The sequence below is a fragment of the Bos grunniens genome, chromosome 18 (assembly GCF_055505025.1).
Source record: "Bos grunniens cultivar Pamir isolate PY7600 chromosome 18, Bosgru_T2T1.0, whole genome shotgun sequence".
NCBI lineage: Eukaryota > Metazoa > Chordata > Mammalia > Artiodactyla > Bovidae > Bos > Bos grunniens.
In genome coordinates, this window is record NC_141182.1 from 55,507,216 (window position 1) to 55,524,184 (window position 16,969).

Below are 16,969 nucleotides of genomic sequence, written 5' to 3' on the forward strand. Positions count from 1 at the left end.
CAATATAAAAACAAACAAAAACAAAACAAAAACCCCACAAGTAAAAACAAACAATCTGGGACTCGAGATTGGCATCTGAAGATGGGCCAGTCTTGTGGGACCAAGCCCTCAACCTGTGGAGTCTGTGCTGACTCTGGGTAGTTAGTGAAGTGAATTGTTGAACACCCAGCTGGTATCTGGAGAATTGGTGGGTGTGGGGCGTGGCATTGAGGGGGAGAAACCATACATATTGGTGCCAAAAGTGTGAGTGGAGACAGTTTTCCTTTGCCCCCTTTTTACTCACATGAATATACTGATAAACTACTTCAAGCACACAGAAAAATCAGAAGTATTATACGATGACTATTGCATACCCATCCTTCAGAGTCGTCGTAGAATTTTCATTCAGTTTGCTTTCTGGCTTATCTTCCCATCCACTTTTTACACTGAGATGTAATTGGCATACAACATTGGGTAAGATGAGGTGTACAATATGATGACCTGATACGTTGATCTGTTGCAGCGTGATTACTATTGGAGCGTTAGCTAACACCTTTATCATATCTCTTGATGATCATTTCTGTTTTTGTGGTGGGAACAATTAAAATCCACTCTTGGGAGTTCCCTGGTGAGCAGCGCTTAGGATTCCAGGCTTTCACTGCTGTGACCCAGGTTTAATCCCCACCTGGGGAACTGAGATCCTGCAAGCCTCGAGGTGTAGCCAAAAAGTAAATGAATAAACAATAAATAAAATCCAGTCTCTTAGCAACTTTGAAGTTTGTGATCCAGGATTGTTGTCTGCATTCACTACACTGTACATTGGATCTCCAGGACTTATTTATCTACCGGCTGCAATTTTATTGTTTTTTTCAAGTCAGATTTACTCAGCCCTAATTTACATAATAATCATCCAATTCCATACAATAAAACACAGCCTTTTAAAGTACAGCCTGCAATTCGGGAGACCCGGGTTCGATCCCTGGGTCGGGAAGATCCCCTGGAGAAGGAAATGGCAACCCACTCCAGTACTCTTGCCTGAAAATTCCTTGGACAGAGGAACCTCGTAGGCTACAGTCCATGGGGTCACAAAGAGTCAGACACAACTGAGCACTTCACTCACTCAACTTTTAAAGCATATGGTTCAATGAATTTGTTTCCATTTACCTACTCACAGCTCTATTGATGTATACTTAACATACAGGAAACTGTACATATTCGAAAGTGCCCAATTTGCTAAGCTTTGATACGTGTACCCCTGTGAAGCCATCACCACAAGCAAGATGGTGACCACATCACCACCCCGAAAGTTTCCTGTGTCCCTTTGTAAATCCTCCTTCTACCCCACCCCACCCTCATCCCCAGGCACCCAATGACCTGCTTTCTGTCACTGCAGGTTAGTCTGCATTTTTTCTAGACTTCTATATAAATGGAAGCATACAGAATGTTCTATTTTTTTTTTTTTTTTTTTGGTCTGGCTTTTTTTTGCTCAGCAGAATTATTTTGAGGTTTGTCCACATTTTTGGGTGCTTCAGAAGTTCATTCCTTTTTATTGTCCAGCAGTATTCCATGGTCCGGTGGTGCCAGACTTTGTTGATTCAATTGCCTGTTGATGAACATCTGGGGTGCCTCTCCTAGTTGCTTATGGGGCTGCTCTTATGGCTCAGCTGATAAGGAATCCGCCTGCAATGTGGGATACCTGGGTTCGATCCCTGGGCTGGGAAGATCCCCTGGAGAAGGGAACGGCTAACCACTCCAGTATTCTGACCTGGAGAATTCCATTCACCGTATAGTCCATGGGGTCGCAGAGTTGGACACAACTGAGCGACTTTCACTTCATTCACTTCACATCTCCTAGTTGCTTATAATAAATAATGCTGCTGTGACCATTCATGGGTTTTCCCATGGATATGTGCTTTTGTTTCTCTTGGGTAGAGACTCAGGAATATAATTGTTGGGTCATATGAGAAATGTAAATTTATCTATGGCTGTTCTGGGTCTTCATTGCCGCGAAGGCTTTTCTGTAGTTGCAGAGAGTGGGTGCTCCGTTTCTCATTGCGGTAATTTTTCTTGCTTCAGAGCGCAGGCTCTAGGGCACATGGGCTTCAGTCATGGCGGCTCCCTGGATCTCGAGCACAGGCTCATTAGACGTGGCACACGAGCTTAGTTGTTCCACGGCATGTGGAATTCTTCCCAAATCGGGGAACGAACCCATGTCTCCTGCATTGGCAGGCGGATTCCTTACCACTGAGCCACCAGAGACGCCTATAAACTTAAATTAGTAAGAGTAGGGAGGGAGAAAATCTCTTCTGTTGAGACTTCCCTGGTGGTGTAGTGGCTAAGACTCAGCGCTTCCCATGCAAGCAGCCCAGGGTTTGAGCCCTGGTCGAAGAACTGGATCCCACGTGCTGCAGCGAAGAGTCTGCGCGCGGCAGTTATGGATCCCATCTGCCACGAGGGAGATCAAAGATCCCGAGTGCTGCAGCTAAGACCGGGCACAGCCAAAGAAATAAGTATTTAAATTTTTTTCTTCTACCCTTCTAGGTTCTTTTGGCTGGTCCAATGATTAAATTGAATTAAGACAAATCAACAAGAGAAAAACAAAGTTAGCTTTGTGTGCAGGAGACTTGCACAGACTGGAGAGGCTCAAGGACTGTCAGGCAGTTGAGGCTTAAATGACAGCCTGAGCTAAGAAAAAGCGAGAGGGGGTCTGGGGCTTCAAAGGGAAGGAAACCAGTTCATGGGAAGATGGGAAGTGTTTGGTTAACACATATTTGCCACGCTATGGAAAGACAATGGGACCCAGGGGAATTTGAACAAATGGGGACCTGGCCAGCCCCACCCCTCCCCCTCCAATTTAGCATACCTACCCATCCTCTTTGCATTAAACAGTTATCTCTGGGGATAGTTCTCTTCCTGGACTAGGCTCCCTATCTGAATTCTTTTAGGCAGCTAAGGGAGAGGTAAAAAGCATTTCTTGGGTCTGTCGGGCCTTGATTGTCTTCAGCTTAAAATAATCTATATACCAAAGTGGCAGGTGTTAGGGTAGCCTGTCCTAAACCCCATCAGTCCCCTCCTCTGAAACTTCTTTGGAAACTCCACACAGGAAAAGCTGAACTGGTAGATCGTTCCATTATTTCGTTGAATTAGTCTCTTAGTCTGGAAAATAGGTCAGTTCAGTGAAACAGTTGTGTCTCATTTTTAGGAGGTGGTAGTACAGCTGGGTTCCCAAAGTGAGGCCTATATTGCATGAGAAATGAGGTATTTAATAAGGCATTTCTATGGAAACAAAAGAAAAACAATGGTTAACGATTAGAGAAGATTAGAATCCCAGTTTCTGAGTTCTGAAGGCAGCCAGTTGAGAACATTTCTACGTGTCGGGCCCAGAACGTCTTCAGATGGAGTGGGGGCAAGCAATGGCAACATGACAGGTGTTCCTGGTCGGTATGTCTCTGGTGATCTTCTTCTTTTTCTTCTTTGTACTATTTATTTATTTGGCTGCCTTGGGTCTTAGTCATGGCCTGCAGGATCTTTAGTTGTGGCACGTGAACTCTTACTTGCGGCGGCAGGGTCTATTTCCCCGATCAGGGATGGAACCTGGGCCCCCTGCACTGAGACTGCAGAGTCTCAGCCCCTGGACCGCCAGGAAAGTCCCCCTGGTGATCCTTCTGAGTGTTCACATAGCAACAACGGGCCTGAAGACTGTCCGTACATGAGCTGTTTGTGATTTTGCTATCCATCTGTCCAGCTTTAGTTTGCAAGGCTTTGGGAACAGGGCAGTGTTAGTCTTCCGTGATTCCAAGTCAGAAGAGTAGGGAAAAAATTGGAAATGTTAGTATGGACAATAGTCAAATACTGGAGAAAACTAGATGAGTTCAGAATCTAGTTCGATTTACAGGGAGAAAACAAAATCTCAAAGACAATAAACAAAACTAAAATCTAATATCCATAGGTATGTATTTTTAAAAAATGACTTTTATACTTTCTGTATTTTTTTAACAAATACTCTTTTCTTAAAAAAAATTTTATTTTTGGCATCATGAGGTCTTGGTTGCATCATGCAGGATGCTCACTGCAGCCTGTGGGATCTTTTGTTGCAGTGTTTGGACACTTACTTCATTGCAGTTCATAGACTTCTCTCTAGTTTTAGTACAGCGTCTCCAGAGCACATGGGCTCTGGTGTTGCGGCACCAAGGACTCAGTTCTCATTGGCATACAGGATTTTAGGTTCCCGACCAGGGATCGAACCTGTGTCCCCTGCATAGTAAAGAGGATTCTCAAACACTGGAGCAGCAGAGAAGTCCCAACACATGTGTGTATTATAGTGTCTACTGAAATATAGTTTTTTACTCTCTACAATCACCCCAATTTCCATCAGAGAGAACCACAGAAAGATAAATTTGTTTGCCAATTAAGTCTGGTTTCGAAAGACTTGGCTTGATTATTTACATATGTGCAGCAAGAATAGTGGACATGGAACAACAGACTGGTTCCAAATAGGAAAAGGAGCACGTCAAGGCTGTATGTTGTCACCCTGCTTATTTAACTTCCATGCAGAGTACATCATGCGAAATGCTGGGTTGAATGAAGCACAAGCTGGAATGAAGATTGCCGGGAGAAATATCAATAACTTCAGATATGCAGATGACACCACCCTTATGGCAGAAAGTGAAGAGGAACTAAAAAGCCTCTTGATGAAAGTGAAAGAGGAGAGTGGAAAAGTTGGCTTAAAACCCAACATTCAGAAAACGAAGATCATGGCATCTGGTCCCATCACTTCATGGCAAATAGATGGGGAAACAGTGGAAACAGTGTCAGACTTTATTTTTGGGGGCTCCAAAATCACTGCAGATGGTGACTGCAGCCATGAAATTAAAAGATGCCTACTCCTTGGAAGAAAAGCCATGACCAACCTAGACAGCATATTAAAAAGCAGAGACATTACTTTGCCAACCAAGGTCCATCTAGTCAAGGCTATGGTTTTTCCAACAGTCATGTATGGATGTGAGAGCTGGGCTATAAAGAAAGCTGAGCGCCGAAGAATTGATGCTTTTGAACTGTGGTGTTGGAGAAGACTCTTGAGAGTCCCTTGGACTGCAAGGAGATCCATACAGTCCATCCTAAAGGAAATCAGTCCTGAATATTCATTGGAAGGACTGATGTTTAAGCTGAAACTCCAACACTTTGGCCAACTGATGTGCAGAAGTGACTCATTGGAAAAGACCTTGATGCTGGGAAAGATTGAAGGCGGGAGGAGAAAGGGACGACAGAGGATGAGATGGTTGGGTGGCATCAGCGACTCAATGGACATGAGTTTGAGTGAACTCCGGGAGTTGGTGATGGACAGGGAGGCCTGGCGTGCTGCGGTCCATGGGGTCGCAAAGAGTCAGACACGACTCTTTGCGACCCCATGGACCTGAGCAAGAGTAGTGATGGACAACATAGAATCTTTTAATCTGCTTTGCTCGAACTTTTTATCAGAAATCTCATATTACTTCTTAAAAAAACCTCTGAAGGCGAGGAAGTCAAGCCAAGAACTTACCATCAGATCTTGCCTGCCACACTTAGAGATTTGGGTTAATTCTTCTCTTCTTGGGGTCCCCAGAATATCCTGGGGTTACTGCCCCTGCCAGGAAGTGAGCTTCCTTACTAAAGGCAATGCCAACTAGAGGTAGAAAAAGCCACACATCTACAAGGCATATATATATATATAGACATGCATGAACATACAGACAGATGCAGAGACTTCATAGCTTCTATTTTAAAGTAATCATAAGATGGGTATTTGTGGAGAAGATATATAAGGTTTTGTTACCGAACCAGGTTTGTTTGCCTGATGCAGAGCAAGACAAAAATGCTAAGATGTTGAGATTTCCAACAGAGAAAAGATTTATTCATTAGGCAGCCAAGAGGGAAGACAGGAGAACACGTCAAGCGAGAAGACAGGAGAACACGTCTCAGATCTACCGCCCTGACAGTTAAGGGCTTGAGGTATTTATAGAATAAATATGAAATAAATATGGAATAAATGAGTAGGGTGATCTTGGGCATATCTGAGTCACTTGCTTCTTCATGGAATGTATGTTAAAATATGGAAGTGCTGAGTGTCAAGACAACTCCCAGTCGTCACATATGGTTATGAGAGCTGGTCTGTAAAGAAGGCAGAGCACCAAAGAATTGATGCATTTGAACTGTGATGCTGGAGAAGACTCCTGAGAGTCCCTTGGACTTCAAGGAGATCAAGCCAGTCAATCTTACGGGAAATCAACCCTGAATACTCATTGGAAGGAATGATGCTGAAGCTGAAGCTCCTGTATTTTGGTCACCTGATGCAAAGAGCCGACTCACTAGAAAAGTCCCTGATGCTGGGGAAAACTGAGGGCAGAAAGAGAAAAGGGCATCCGAGGAAGAGATGGCTGGATGGCATCACCGATGCAATGGACATGAACTTGGGCAAACTCCGGGAGATGGTGAGGGACAGGAAGGCCTGGCCTGCTGCCATCCATGAGGTCACAAGGAGTTGGACACGACTGAGCGACTGACCAACAACAGGACAACTTTATCATTCTTATCACTTAGGAAATTCCAAGGGCTTTAGGAACTCTGTGGCAGGAACAAAATATACATTTCTTATTATGAATCACATTAATACGATATATGACAATATTTTAATGCATTTCAAAGTGAGTTGCAGAAACGAGCACACTCTAACCCTTCAATGAACATTTTAACTAGGGTTCCATGTTCTCAGTTGTATTTTTTTGGAACAGGGTCAAATTTACAGAATGTGCAATGCACAGATCTTAACTTGGGTTTCAAGAAAAGAGCTAACTTGTGTGACGATGTCCTTTTGCTGTTCCAGGTGCTGAAGAGCCTGGTATATTATCCCGTATGGAACGTCCCACCTCCCTGACTCATTTCTTTCCTTGTAAATTTTTTTAGCTTGCACCTTCCCCCTGCCCTCCCCACCCCACTCCCTGCCGCCTCGTGTTTCCCCAACACTAGAAGATGTGCCTGGAGCAGGGCTTCTCACCTTGGCCCTGGTGACACTTGAAGCTGGAGGAATCATCCTTGTGGGGCCACCTGTGTGCTGTCAGACGTTGGGTGGCCTCCTTGGCTTTGGCTCGTTAATCCCAGTAGCATCTCCTTCCCCAGCTGCAACAACCAAAAGATATCTCCAGATATGTCCAAATGTCCTTTGGAAGGGACAAAACTGTCCCAGATCGAGCAACCATCGGGCTCAACATTTGTGTTGTGAATTCTTCCCAGTTTGTTCCAAGAGCCTTGGGTCCCTGATGCTGAGGAGGGCAGACAGAATCCCCCCTCCAGAGACCACCAACCAACCCCCAGGAGAGACAGATGATTGCGCGAGGACCTTGGAGCTTCTGACTTATCTGAGCCCGGGGAAGGGCTTTTAAAAGGGATTCTGATCGGCAGCCAGGATGAGAACTGGTAACCCTGAGCAACTGTTGATTAAGTGTTGATGGTGGGCAAGAAGTTTTTCTCCTCCAGCCCTGCTCATGCCTTTATAGTAGCAGCACTGCTTGCCAGGTTCAAATCCAAGCTGGACAAGTGGTGTTTGCCTTCTGTGTCTCAGTTTTCTCATCTGTAAAATGGACTTAATAATAGTGCCAGCTGCATAAGGTCATCACGGGGATTAAATGTGGAGCTGGGTAGGTCTCTTGGCACTTCGTCAGGCACTGACTAAGGGCTACGTAAGGCTTTGACAGATACAACAAAACTATGACTGTGTATCTTGGTATGGCAGTGTGTCCCTGTGCCTTGGCAAGGCGTGTCGGTTTCCCTGAGCTGGGAGAGAACCCGCCACGTCACAGGGGACCCAGCTCCCTCCGTCTCTCCATTCTGCCTATTGAGGGGCACAGTCCCACCTCTGAAGCTGTGCCCTTGCTGTCTTCTTTATCCTGTTCGTCCAATTCGAAAGCATCAATTCTTCGGTGCTCAGCCTTCATTATGGACCAAATCTCATACCCATACATGACTACTGGAAAAATCATAGCTTTGAATATACAGACCTTTGTGGCAAAGTGATGTCTCTGCTTTTCAATATGTTGTCTACATTTGTCATAGCTTTTCTTCCAAGGAACAAGCCACTTTTAATTTCATGGCTGCAGTCACCATCCACAGTGATTTTGGAGCCCAAGAAAATAATATCTGTCACTGTTTCCCCTTTAATCCCCTCTATTTGCCATGAACTTATGGGACCTGATGCCATGATCTTAGTTTTTTGAGTGTTGAGTTTTAAGCCAGCTTTTTCACTCTCCTCTTTCACCGTCATCAGGAAACTATTTAATTTTTAGCTGTTGGTTATCTTTCTCCTTGACCACCGTATTAGTTCCCTGCTGCAGCTGTAACAAATTGCCACAGATTTCATGGTTTAGAACAACCCAAATCGGGACTTCCCAGTGGTGCAGTGGCTAAGACTCCATGCTCCCAATGCGGAGGGCCTGGGTTCAATCCCTGGTCAGGGAGCTAGCTATATCTATCTACATGCCACAACCAGGAGTTTGCATTTCACAACTAAAGATCCCATGTGCTTCAGCTGAAACCCAGTGCAACCAAATAAATAAATAGAACACAGTTTTATTCTCTAACAGTTCTGGAAAGCAGAAGCCCAAAATGGATTTTGAGCTCAGTCATGTCTGACTCTTTGTGACTTCATGGACTGTAGCCTGTCAGGCTTCTCTGTCCATGGAATTCTCCAGGCCAGAATACTGGAGTGGGTAGCCATTCTCTTCTCCAGGGGATCTTCCGAACTCAGGGATCGAACCCAGGTCTCCCGCATTGTGGGCAGTTTCTTCGTCTGAGCCACCAGGGAAGCCCAAGAGTACTGGAGTGGGTAGCCCATCACTTCCCCAGGGCATCTTCCCCACCCAAGAATCAAACCATGGTCTCCTGCATTCTTTACCGGCTGAGCTACCAGGAAAGCCTAAAATGGATTTTACTAGGCTAAAATCAAGGTGTCGGCAGGGCTGTTTCTTCTGGGGGTTCCAGAAGAGAAACTCTTTCTTTGCCTTTTCCACATTTTACAGGCTGCCTGCATTGTTTGGCCTGTGGCTCCTTCCTCCATCTGCAAAGCCAGCAGAGTAGCACCATCAGTCTTTCTCTAACCCTGACCTTCCTGCCTCCCTTTGTCATTTGTAAATTACATTTGCTGTTGTTGTTCAGTCTAAGTCTTGTCTGACTCTGTGACCCCACAGACTGCAGGCTTCCCTGTCCATCGCCAACTTCCTGAGCTTACTCAAACTCATGTCCATTGAGTCGCTGATGCCATCCAACCATCTCATCCTCTGTTGTCCTCTTCTCCTCCTGCCCTCAATCTTTCCCAGCATCAGGGTCTTTTCCAATGAGTCACTTCTCACATCAGGTGGCCAAAGTATTGGAGTTTCAGCTTCGGCATCAGTCCTTCCAATAAATATTCAGGACTGATTTCCTTTAGGATGGACTGGTTGGATCTCCTTATTGTCCAAAAGACCCTCAAGAGTCTTCTCCAACACCACAGTTCAAAAGCATCAATTCTTCAGCGCTCAGTAAATTACATTAGGCCCACCCAAATCACCTAGGGTCGCCTCCTCGCCTCAAATCCTTAACTTTTTTTTTTTTTTTTCAACTGGCAAGGAAGATTTTATTCAAGACTATTGTAACTGTGTTTATTGCAATTGGGGAGAGATTGAATTCAATTCTGCTAAAACAAGAGGGGCAGAGTTCTTAAGCATTGGGGTGAATTAATGGAAAAGCACTGGAGGAATGTGATGAGACCACCTGGGTTTGCTAATTATTGTTTATCAGAGTTTAGCTCTTGCCTCCCCACGAAGACCTGGAGATGGGGTATTTTCTTTCTTTTTTTTATGTTTTGTCCAGCTTTTCATTCTGATAAGAAGATACATATGCATATGCAAGCTACAAACTACCAAATGTGTAATACTGGTGATTTTGCATACAAGCTACATGTTTTAATATCAAATCCTTAACTTGATCACATATGTGCAAAGTCCCTTTTGCTAGTCTGAGGTCACTTATTTATTTATTTACTTTTTTTAGCCTGCAGGCTTATGTGATCTTAGTTCTCCAGTCAGGGACTGAACCCAGGCCCTTGGCAGTGAAAGCAGTGAGTCCTAACCATGGGACCACCAGGGAATTCCCGATCCGTGTTTGTTCTGAGGTTAGGAGGTAGGGTCACTATTCATTTTTTGCGCCCTGCAACCCACTCCAGTACTCTTGCCTGGAAAATCCCATGGACGGAGGAGCCTGGTGGGCTGCAGTCCATGGGGTCGCTAGGAGTGGGACACGACTGAGCCACTTCACTTTCACTTTTCACTTTCATGAATTGGAGAAGGAAATGGCAACCCACTCCAGTGTTCTTGCCTGGAGAATCCCAGGGACGGGGGAGCCTGGTGGGCTGCCGTCTATGGGGTCGCACAGAGTCGGACACGACTGACGTGACTTAGGAGCAGCAGCAGCAGTATACCCAGTGCCTGGAACAGCGTCTGTCACAGAACCGGGGATCTGTAGGAGTTGCTGAATGAATGAATGGAACAGAAGGAGCAGGACGGGCAGGACGGATGTTCGGTGGAGCAGGTTTGGGGAGAGAGTGAGGCCAAGGAGGAAGTGCCAACCCCAGTTGCCCAGGGTGGGATGATGGAAGGATCGGGGATCAGCTGGAGCAGCAGGGCAGGCAGGAGGCAGCAACTGGGGCGTCCTGATCTCTAGGACGTAAGCCGGCGCTCACCCACCTGCTCACCCTCCTACTCACTGCCATCGCCCTGGAGCACCTTAGGGGGAGGGGGTCATGGGGATGCCCAGCTAGCACAGCTGGTTTGGCTGGTTCTGGCCTCTTGGCCGAGGAGAGCCCTAAGGAGGGGTGAGGATGAGGCTGGGAGGGCCCACCGGAAATCGCGGGGGAGGGGCAGCGCCTTTGTTCTTGAGCCCACCCCTGTGGACCCCAGATTCTTATAGCCAACACCCCATCCCAGAAAGCTCACTGGGCGCTGTCTGGCCCAGCCTCAGGGACCAGAAGCCTAACCTCTCCATCCCTCACCTCCTCCTCTCTGACCCAGGAGTCCGGGTTTCCCTACACAGCGTCACCACCAGGCTTGATCTCTCAGGATTCCCAGCTTTCTGTATACGTGGGTCCCTTCTCGCCCCGTTTCTTCTTTTAAGACCGGACAGTTGGTAAAGAGGCAGGTTTTCAGCCTTCCCTCCTCGCCTGGAGCATCCTTTCCCCAGGGCTCTGTCCAATTCCAGGATCCCAGGGGCAGGGTTCCCCCAGCCGTCCACTCTTCCAGAGGAGGACAGGTGTGGCCCCGCCCTCGCCCAGCCCCCTCCCTGCTCCGGGAGGGGCGCCTACGTGAGTGTGTGGGGTGGAGCCCGGTCTACGGTATCGGCCCTGGGGCAGGCTCGTCCACCGGGATGGAGTAATCCGGGCGGGGAATAGAGACGGAGGTTTCTACAATGCTGCACACCCCGAGATGGACCCACTGATTAGAGGGCTGGGGGCAGGGAGCCGTGCCGGCTTTGAGGTGTCAGCTGCCTGCCGTCTTCCCACCCCTCCCAGCCTGATTCTTCCGTTCCTTCGCGGAGGGTCCCTTGGTCGCCCTGGGGACAAAGACATCCCTCTGCCTCCCATGACCCACTCCTTCCCGAGGTCCGGATGTCCCAGTTTCATCTCTGTCTGGGTCACAGGAACCCCAGCCCCCATCCCTTCCTCCCGCAAGACCCAGGATTCCGCACCCCCTGCCCCTCTAGCGGCCCACTTCCTCATCAGCCTCGAGGATTTGGGAACCCTGCCCCCAGCCTCTGCCCTCTGGAGAACCCAGCCGGAGCTGGCCTGTCTTCCGCTTTCCCAGAATTCCCAGCAATTACTAACTTTTAATGGAAAGGTCAGGCTCTGGAGGTGACAGTGGCCCGGATTCAGTGGAAACGTGACCTCATGACCCAGTGACCTCCCTTTGCCCATGTCTGAGCTCCAGGAGCAAAATGATACATCCTGGGACTTCCTGGGGCCCCGGGGGAGTCTGGAGAGAACCCATAGAATTGCGGCCGGAGGACTGTGTGTGTGAGTGTGGAGGGGGGGTGGTGGGTGGCACGCTTGAGAGCTCCCATCTCTGCCCTCAGCCCCAGGCGGGAAGACTACTTTTTGCTACCGTTTCACATTCAGTCCCTGAGGTCAGAGGTGGAAGGGGGTCCCCTCCAGGTCCAGTGACGCACGCAGGTGATGTGTTCATCTTCTCAGGGGCTCACAGGGCAGAGGGCATGTCCTGACCAGCCCAGCCCTACCTGGCATAGCTCCCTGCTGCCTTTAAGCCCCCAGGGCTGGGTGTGGGTTTCCACCCCAGGACCCAGGAACGTGTGCTATCCCTGGAAGTCCCCTCTTAGGACAGGAAGAAATATCTCCCAGCCATCTCCCCAGCCTCTATGCCTTTGCCAGACCCTCTCTCTGGTTGCTTTGTCCACTCAGGTCACACCTGGTGTGTTTCCCCTACTGGGCCATCCTTGCCCCTGGGAAACCACTCCCTTCCTCCTCAAGAGATGAATCTACAGGCAGGATACAAAGTAGACTGAAAGTCCCCCAGGCCAGCAGAATCAATTCAACGGGTATGCTAGCTATGCGTGTCATTTTATACTTTCTGGCAGCCACATTCTTTTAGGAAAGAGAAAGGAATGAAGCTAATTTTAGAAATATGTTTTGTTTAATCTCATATATCCAAAACATCATCATTTCAACATATCATCAATACAGAAATTACCCATGAGATACTTTACGAGCTTTATCTCAATTTTGATGCCCTGTCTCCAAGGGTTAAGTGAGATACAGTCTTCCCAAAGTGTTAATGCTGCATTTAAGAAGAATGATGTTGCTTCTGTTTATTTATTTATCTTTTGCTTCTGTTTTTCAAGTTAAATTTAAGGTGATTAAAATGAAATGAAACTGGAAATGTTCCTTTCCTCGGTCACAGGCATCACATTTCTAGTGCTGAATAGCTACATGTGGCCTGTGGCTCCTGTGTTGGACAGCACAGCTGTAAGGTATATCTACTTACCTGTCCCGTTTGTGGACCCAGTGCCAGGTCCTGATCCAGGGGAGGCCTCCCCTGGTCTTAGTCAGAGGAAGAGATGGATGGATGTTTGGAGGATGGATAGAGAAGTGGATGCTGACTGGAGAGAGGGATGGATGGAAGCTGGATGAATGGATAGATAGATAAATGGATGGAGGGTAGATGGTTGGATGGATGGATGGATGAACAGACGGATGGATGGATGGATGAACAGATGGATGGATGGATGGATGAACAGACGGATGGATGGATGGGTAGGTGGTCAGATGGATGGATGGGTGGATGAACAGATGGATGGATGAACAGATGGATGGATGGATGGATGGATGAACAGACGGATGGATGGATGGGTAGATGGTCAGATGGATGGATGGGTGGATGAACAGATGGATGGATGAACAGATGGATGGATGGATGGATGGATGAACAGACGGATGGATGGATGGGTAGATGGTCAGATGGATGGATGGGTGGATGAACAGATGAATGGATAGATGGACAGATGGATGGACAGATGAATGGATGGATGGATGAACAGAGAGATGGATGGATGGGTAGATGGTCAGATGGATGGATGGGTGGATGAACAGATGAAAGGATGGATGGATGGATGGACAGATGAACAGATGGATGGATGGATGGGTAGGTGGTCAGATGAATGGATGGGTGGATGAACAGATGGATGGATGGGTGGATGAACAGATGAATGGATGAACAGACAGATGGATGGATGGGTAAATGGTCAGATGGATGGATGCGTGGATGAACAGATGGATGGATGGATGAACAGATGAATGGATGGATGGATGGATGGATGGACAGATGGATGGATGATGGTCAGATGGATGGATGGGTGGATGAACAGATGAATGGATAGATGGACAGATGGATGGACGGATGGATGGATGGATGGATGGATGAACAGACAGATGGATGAATGGGTAGATGGTCAGATGGATGGATGGGTGGATGAACAGATGGATGGATGGATGAACAGATGAATGGATGGATGGATGGATGGACGGATGAACAGATAGATGGATGGATGGGTAGATGGACAGATGGATGGATGGATGGATGGATGAACAGATGGATGGATGGGTGGATGAACAGATGGATGGATGGATGAACAGATGAATGGATGGATGGATGGATGGATGGACGGATGGATGGATGGATGGACGGATGGATGGATGGATGGATGGGTAGATGGACAGATGGATGGACGGATGGATGGATGGACGAACAGATGGATGGATGGGTGGATGAACAGATGGATGGACGGACAGATGAATGGCTGGCTGGATGAACAGATGGATGGATGGGTGGATGGATGGATGAACAGATGGATGGATGGATGGGTAGATGGACAGATGGATGGACGGATGAACAGATGGATGGATTGACAGATGAATGGCTGGATGGATGGATGGGTGGATGGACAGATGGATGGATGGGTGGATGGATGGATGGATGGATGGATGGGTGGATGGACAGATGGATGGATGGATACATGGACAATCAGATGGATGATTGTATAATCCTATTCCTCCCAGTGCCCACCCATCCCCCAGAAGCTGGCACTGGGTTTCCCATTCTCTGCTTCCCAACCCCTTCCAAGTCTCTTCCCTGTTCCCAGATGCTGAAGTGCCCCCACCTCCATTTCTGTTTGACCAGTGATGTCCATTCCTGCCCCTCACCTCCTGTCTCTGGGTAAGATGCTATCCTGGTGTCTTCTGTTCCTCTTGCCACCTCCGTAGGAGTCTGGGCCCCTCACCCTCTATGATCAAGCCTTCCACCTCCCCATCCCCATGTTCTGAAAGGACTCAACCAACTCCTCTGTGTAGCACTGCAACCCGTCACCCATTCCTATCACCTGTGACTTTTCACACACTCCACCCGCAGCATTTATCAAACATCCTACCACATTCTAGGAGCTCTGCCAGGCACCGCTCTTGGGCTACAACGGGGGACAGACAGATAACCAGCCCTGTCTTCATGGGGTTGACAGCCGGAGGAGGAGACAGTCAACAGGCCAAAGAGTAGAACACTGAGGCTGTTGGGTGGTGATGAACGCTACTTGGAAAAAAGCAAAACAGGAAAAGTGGGGGCGGGGGGAGGTGGAGAGGTTGGGGGGCAGACTCTGAGGAAGTGAGACCGGGCAGACTTGTATAAAGGGAGGTGTTGAAGCTCGCAGGTGTCGAGGAAGAGCATGTCAGACAGGGGAAGAGCAAGTGCAAAGGCCCTGGGGTGGGAGTGTTTTCTGCATCCTGGGACCCCTTGTGCGGCTGGTCCCTTGCCCACTCAGCCACAGCCTCCAGGCCTGCCTTCTCCCTTAAACTCCTTCCCTGAAACTTTCACAGGGTCTTCCTGGATTTCCTGGTCCCCCAGGGCTGCGCCCCCACGGTTTCCCCACCCGCAGTGTCCTTTAAGGATGGGGCGCCCCATTTTCCCTAGACTCTCCCTCTCTTCCAGAACTTGAGGCTTCTGGCTGGCATGCATGCTCTCCCCCTCTGGTTCTGTGGGGGCCCTGGGGACAGGGTTCAGCAGAGGTTCCCGTGGGAAGGGCAGGGCAAGGTTGTCACCTCTTCAGAGCTAAGAACAAAGGGTCATTGAAGGCAGAACAAAGGCCAGGCAGTCCAGGCCTGAGGGCCAAGCAGGGTGTCTCGCTCAACCCCCTACCATCGTGGTGTGGGAAACCCACTCAGCCCCAGACCAGGAGAGAGAAGGCCCTCTCGATTTCCCTCCTCCCTTTGAGGGAGCCCTTTTCACAGATGGGAACATCAAGGCTGATACTGAAAGTGAATGAGGTGTGGGAATTCCCTGGCCGCCCAGTGGTTAAGATTCTGTGTTTTCACTGCCGAGGGCACGGGTTCAGTCCCTGGTCAGGAACTAAAATCCCGCAAGCCGTATGGTATGCCCACCCCACCCCCAGAAAAAGTGGCCAAGGCAGAATTTGAACTCAGTTGAGGTGGTTCCCCACTTAACAGCATCCTAGAGATGAGCCTTTGGGCAGGTAAACTGAGAGGGCGTGACGCCCCAGGACATGTGTCTTCTGCCTGTTTTCCGAGTGAGGGTGTGCAATGCTGTGTGACCCTGTGCAAGTCATTCCACCTCTCTGAGCTCCCTGCTGCATCTATTACTTGTCCCACATGCAAAACATGGGAGACTGTAATTGGTCAGTAAAGAGAGGGCTTCCCCCACCACCCGCCCAGTTTCAAGTCTTCATTGAATTTGTTACCAAGTCACTTCTGTTTTATGTTTTGATTTTTTTGGTCAGGAGGCATGTGGGATCTTAGTTCCCTGACCAGAGCTGGAATCTGCACCCCGTGCATTGAAAGGGGAAGTCTTAACCACTGGAAGGCCAGGGAATTCCCAGTCGAGTTTTAAATGATGATATTTTTGTATTTACTCATCCAACCAAAATTTCTCTGGCACATACTAGACAGATGAGAAGAAATTCCTAGAATGATACTGCGAAAATGTTCATGGTGTTTGTCTCTGCTGGTTAAAGGAGGATCCCAAGGATCCCTATTTTCTTTCTGGACTTAGTGGCTCAGATTATTTTTTTACAAAAAGGTACTTCTGTAAAAAGAAGTCATTTCTGGTGAGGAGACTGGGCGTCTCAGCCAGATGCCAAATCTCTGAGGGGTCAGGAGACCAGTGGGTGGGGAGGAGCTGGGTTTGGGAGGGAGAGAGCAGAAGGGGGACGTGGGCTTTGCGGAGCCTCCTGTGTGTCAGACGCTTTAAGAAGCATTTGAGAAATGTCTCATGCGGTCCTCACAACAGCCTGATGACGTGGATATCACTTATAGGGCTAGGGCTGCGCGGGGTGGGTGGGGGGCGTGCAGAGGACTGATGCCCAGGGGGCTGATGAGACTGGTTTCAGGCCGCACAGCTGGGAGGTGTTGGAGCTGAGA

General features: G+C 48.3%; 1 protein-coding gene across 3 annotated transcripts in view; it reads left to right on the forward strand.

Moving 5' to 3' along the window:
• Positions 1-16,969, forward strand: part of SULT2B1 (sulfotransferase family 2B member 1) — an 84,345-nt gene that overhangs the window by 31,513 nt on the left and 35,863 nt on the right. The window lies entirely within an intron of this gene.